Source organism: Centruroides sculpturatus, unplaced genomic scaffold (assembly GCF_000671375.1).
Source record: "Centruroides sculpturatus isolate CEXI.00-Female unplaced genomic scaffold, Cexi_2.0 scaffold1240, whole genome shotgun sequence".
Lineage (NCBI taxonomy): Eukaryota > Metazoa > Arthropoda > Arachnida > Scorpiones > Buthidae > Centruroides > Centruroides sculpturatus.
Genome location: NW_019385497.1, coordinates 15747 through 21927, shown reverse-complemented (window position 1 = coordinate 21927; position 6181 = coordinate 15747). Strand labels below are relative to the sequence as shown.

The 6181-nt window shown below is 27.7% G+C and overlaps 1 long non-coding RNA gene across 2 annotated transcripts; it reads left to right on the top strand.

Annotated features, from left to right (window-relative positions):
- The first annotated feature begins 2917 nt into the window (after positions 1–2917).
- On the top strand, positions 2918–4252 carry LOC111639542. Of its 2 annotated transcripts, none has more exons than XR_002759099.1 (4): positions 2918–3050; positions 3339–3448; positions 3562–3729; positions 3831–4252. It is a non-coding gene; the product is annotated as an uncharacterized LOC111639542 (long non-coding RNA). The 2 variants fall into 2 exon arrangements; XR_002759100.1 differs by having other exon boundaries at positions 3562–3763; positions 3831–3901.
- The last annotated feature ends 1929 nt before the right edge of the window (positions 4253–6181 follow it).

Sequence of the window (6181 nt, the reverse complement as noted above, 5' to 3'; positions counted from 1 at the left end):
TGTTTCTTGTTTGCATTAGTTATAATGGTTGTCAAAGGATTATTTTTATAAAATCAATAAAAAATTATGCAGAGTTCATTTCAACTTATGAAATGCATTAAGAATTTCAGATAAATTGTTTATTAAAATTTGAAATAAGAATTTTAGTTTATAATTTTAAAATTTATTATATTACTTAATATAATATATTATTAAATTGGAAAATTATATGCTTTATAATGATTAGATATGATTTATTTGTTGATTTAACAATATTTTGATAGGATGAGCGCTTACTCTGTGAAAAATAACTAATAATAATTTGATAGATTTTCGTTTAAAATATATTTTAAAAAAAATTACTTTTTAAGTATATTAAATTTCAAGATTTTAAGCAAACCTTTTTGAGTTCCAAACGTTAATTTTTAACAATTTATTTAAAAGTTTTGAAAGAAAAATAATACAGTTTTATCGTCCAATTATCTAAATAAAATTGTAAGGCTTTTGCTTAAAGAAAAACAGATTTACTAATTAAAGAACATCTCGACTAAAGCGGAACAGTGACGTAATTACACGACCGAGACGTATAATCATCGCCTTAAAGATGGCATTACAGAACAAATGGAATTTGACGAGAGGGATTTAATCACGACCTAATGACGTAATTCAGTTGATGTATCAAGTAGAGTATCGTCGATGGAGGATTAATTAGAGGGAGAACAGATTAGATATCTTCTAGCATCGGAATTACAGATGGAATGCATAGAGTGCGGTAATTTGGCATTTCTCTAACTGAGATAACACAAACATCTTTCATCTTCGAGGACTTAATTGCTGATGACGCTACTCTTTAAATCTATTACAAGCTTTGCTTTATGAGGATATTAATGTCTTCTTCTAATGACTGTTAAGAAGTGAATTTATTTGATATGACAATTTCAATGGCAGCGGTAGGATAAAACGGTAATTTACGAGTTTGTGATGTGTATTGACATGATTTTTTTCAAGTAGTTAAAGATAGATTGCACCGTTCGTTCGATGTTCAATTATATAAATATTCCTCAAAATTTTCATTTAAAAAGTAAAACTAATTAATTACTTCCAAATTAATTTATATATTTGCAATATCAGTATTAGAATATTCTTATTCACAATTGGTTTTTAGTACTATTGATAACTTAGGGTAGTACCGCGATACTAAATATGGAAAAATTGCATAAAACCATTAAACAGATTTTTTTAAATGCCATATCGATTAAAAACACTCAAAATTTGAAAATCCAATTACAAGGATTTCAAAAATTTTACAAATTTTCAAATTTTCGCGATGTTTTTATGAACTCGAGATAGCGTTTGCTTAACGAAAAAGACTTGGATTGTATACAGAGAAATCACACGAGTTACTTCTAGGTTAAACGAAAGACTGACACGTGTCTTAGTTCACTCGAAAATGTGCGGGTAGTGGCAACTTCTTTAGCTTCATCCAATAGCTATTGGATGAAGAATCCCACAGAATCTCACAGAGCTGCAGTCTTTTTCGTAGTTGAACTTACAGAGACCTCTTGTACTCATGTAAATCCAGTCAGTTGTAATCGAACTTAACTCCGGATTTTAGAAATGGTCATTCAGTTGAAACAAAAGAGATGTAATAAAGTAGAAAAAAATTGACAAAGATATAATGATTTTATCAGAGCCAACATTGTAGTTAAGTATGTGAGTGCCTCGATTAAGATAATTTATTGTGTATTTAAAAAATAAAAATCAGTGTTTTACTGAAATTTGATTTGAATTCCTCATACATGTCATTACAATTGTTATTCTTAATAATTCAGTTTAATAACAATTATTCTGGCATCTTCAAAACAATAATTTGTTTCTGCTACATTATACTGTGAATCGTCACACTGCTTATTATCTTGCTATGGTTTATTATGGTCAATATCTACAGTCTGACATGTTTCTGCAGTTTCTGTTATATAAATTTCAGAATCTCGCACAGTTTTTTAGCTACTTCAATTTCCTTTGTGTAACAGTAGAAATTTTATATCCTTGTTTAAATTTTGCTACTAGTGTAACGTTTAACAAATTTATCTTTGCTCTGAAAGCATTATGATAATGCAACACACCTGAAGCAGGAAGAACAACGTATTATCTTCTGATCGGTGTTACGTGTTCAGGATGTAAGTCATCATGTAGTTATGCATCCGGATATAAGTTTTCCAATCTGATTATGTTCTCAGTATTACACTTTTTCACGTCAACTTTTCTCGTGATGTAATTCTGCTCGAATTGTAAAAATTTGCATAGCTTATACTGCCGAATATGACTAGCATATACGTTACCACTGAATTTTTGCTTGCAACAAAAAATGATATAAGAATCTTTCATTGATTTGTCATTTTCACTTGAATAGAAAGAGAAATTTTACATATAATCTTCTAGGTGCTAATGGTTTTTATAAAAATCACCATACCAAATTTTGTTGCATTTGGACTGCATAGTATTTCTCTAGACAGCGTTAAACAGAGGTACTTTAATCACCCGCTTCCCTTATTTAAATATCCAATTCGATTTAGTTTATAATATCAAATTTCAAATTATGTTCGCTCTTTACTCTTCGTTATACTTTAATATCTATGGAAGCTCAATACCTAACAGAAATAAGAATGAGAAATTTTAAGTTTAGAGATTTCTATTTTTCCATATTTGATTGAAAATTTTGATTGTCATTTTTGTCATTATTATTTTATTCGTTTATTATAAATTGCATTCTTTTATTAATTAATAATATAATTTACAATTTTTGATTTCATACCATTTATATTTCTCTCTTTTCTGAAATCATTAAAATTTTAGAGAACTCAATACAATACCGTATCAATCGCTTTCGTCTATTATTATTAATGTTATATTATCTTCTTATCCAGTGTATACGTGTCTAGTATTTATATTTTAAAGCATTTCGCGAATTGTATCTAAGAATTATTTACATTCAAGTTTCATTATTTTGTATTGATTAAGAAATTTTGAAAAGTCTTCAAAACAAGAGATTATTTAGTCAGTTTCAGAAGGTGATTTATTTAAAATTATATTAACTCATAAATTTTCAATTGTGTTTAGATATAATAATAATAATAATAAGTTTTGTCATTTTTATATCGAGTATTTCGATTTTCCGAGGTTATTTTTATTTGTTTTATTAGTTCCCAACTTGTGAAAGTAGAAAGGAACTTAGTCATCAAATCCTTATTCTTTCCATTATAAATTATATATATGATCTCTATTCTTCTCATAAATTATAATTTTTCTTATGTTTTTCTGGACATATTTTATATTTTAAGTTAAATATTTAAAAACAGTTTTTTTCAACTATCGCAAGTTGAAGTTGAGAAATCTTCTCTCACGCTGCCCAAAAGATCCATTGCTTCAATTTACGAGATTTATAATGGTTCTATCGACTGACGAAAAGGTTTGTATATGTGTTACTACGTAGCCCCGAGTTGTCTTAATTGAATTTATTTATAACATGGCACTATTAAATAAGGAAAATTAAAAACTCGAAGATTCATTCTTCTGATCTAGCTTGTAAGGAAGTGTCTTAAATGGTTCTAAGGAAGGGTCTGTTGTCGCTAAAATCAACGCCACTGTGATTTATTTGAAAGGACATATCTGAACATAGTAATAACAAAATTTTAGCTGCTATGGACAACATGGACAAAAATATACGAAGCCAATCAAACATAGGATACGGTATCAAAATTTAGTGATATTCAACCTATCATTGGTAATATTATTGCATTAAATTTAATAATAATGTGATTTATTATACGGATTATTATTTTAAAAAATAGTTGTTGAAGTTTATGTTACTGCTGAAAAATATATGACAGGTAAAAATTTCGAGTAAATTACTTTTGACGGAGCAAAGAGCGCTATATTGTGGAGATAACAAGAAGTTGCAGAATGACGGCAATTTATAAAGTTGCAAAGCTGCATAGAGAGGACAATGTTCGTTTACAGTTCTATCACAAATTAAATACGTTCTTTATCCATGACGAACTTCGTAACTGTCGAAACAAATGGCGACAAAAATCCAGCGTGGTTTGACGAGTAGTGCAAGGATAGAAAACGGATTACAATGAAAGTGATAAAATGTACGAAACTCTTCTATTCCAATTAAAAATGCTACTTTTTATTGTAATTTTGTTATGTATTTGAATAAATTATTTAATGATTAATTTGATATTTTTATTTACTAATAACACAAAACTACAAGGAAATATCTTTTCAGTACATTGAAGGAATGAACAAACAGATTATTGACGTATAGATAATTTATAGTTGGAAAATTTCAATAGAAATTATTTGAATTTAAAAATTTATTATCATTATAGAAAATGAAATCGTTGCTTATTGTCCAATTATTTGCTGATTATTTTGGTACGAAACAAAGAGAAAACGATAGAAAAACAAATGGCTTCTGAACAAATTGAAAAGCAACTTCTTAACGAAGAAAATGATGTTAATAATGAAATCAATACACTTATAATCGATAAGAATTCCATTGATAACAACGAAATTGAAAGTGACTTAGAAGACGAGTCAATATTAGACGATGATATAAAAAAAGTCAAGAAAGCACTGGCGGTTCTTCTTATACTCCGTCTCTTCGGAAGAAGATGAAAACTAAATTTCCCGAAGGATATTTGACGGATGACTATAAGATTTGTACAAAACAAGTTACGACAAAAAAAAGAAATTTTGATCCTCTTGAACTATGCCCTCCTAGAAATGCAGCTGATATAACTTCCCGAGTGCACTTTAATGTTATAAATGTTACGAAAATTAAAGGTTGAAAAAAATAAAACTGTATCGAAAATTTTGAAAGAATATTAAACTCTGGAAGTTAGAGGAAACAGTTGCCATTGAAATTAAATAACGAGATTTTCGCATATTTCAGAGAAGTACGAAGCAATAATGAAATAATTCACAATAAAAATTAAAAAATAGATTGGTTCATTCCATAAACTCACTTCAAAGTCTCGCGGACATGGCTTAAAAATTCTAAGAGGCGAAATAAAATAGTTTCTCTCAAGATAATGCATAGAATAACTAACTTTAATGAAGATTCTGCTGATATAAAACAAAAAGCGAATGATTTATTCGAGGAAATAAGGTAGTAAATTAAATAATCAATTCAGATTGGTTAAGATTTCATTAAGAATTTTTATCTGGAAGAAACACTCGCGACTAAAGGAAGTAAAAACATATTTTTGGGAGGAGGAAATTATCGAATCTACTTATTCGTGTGTGATAATGCCTATAATTGCTATGAATTATACGGTAATACTACGTTACATATATGATAGTAACGTGTCATATATCGTTGTGATCAACTTTTCGGGAAAAATCCTTGCAAGGATAAACATTGATTTACCAAATATTAAAAAGGTATTTGCAAGAAAGTCTGAAAATATGTCTAAACAAGACTTGTAGATCTTTTTGCAAGAAACACTATGGTACGACTTGCAAAGTAAAGTTATTTTGATTGACATCAAACATGGACGGAAATCTGTTAACGCTACAGTCCTAGATGATTTTTAGGTTTATGAGATTGATTCTGGATTCAGTCAGCTGATGATTTCTTCTTTCGTTCATTCAAGAATATGGCCAAGTTTATTACACATAAAGACAATTAAAATAGCACAATTTTCTGAGATAGAATATACTTTCTTCGCCTTCAATCTCTTGTGCATTTTCAATTCTGGAATACTAACATTTAAGATAATGGTAATTTTCGTAGACATATTAAATTTACAGCAATGTTATTTATTATTTCTTTCTTTTATTAAAAAATAAATTAAATAAAATAGTTACTGGCCATCTTAACTTGTGAATCAAAACATACAGAAGAAATATTATACATAAGTTTTAATATATTTTAATTGTTACTTTGTATGATTTAAAATTAAAAATAACTTATATATTACATATAATACATATACAGTTTATTTAATTTAATGTCAAACTGATCCACAGATTTACATTTTTTATCTTTTTGTTTGAAGAGTTGTGAATAAATTTTAAGAAAATTTTTTGCTAAAATTGCATTTTCTTTTTATATGATATGTTTCTCAAAAAATTTCTCAGCTATTCATAAGTTTTACAAAAAAAGAATTACAAACAGTTAAAAACATTAAAT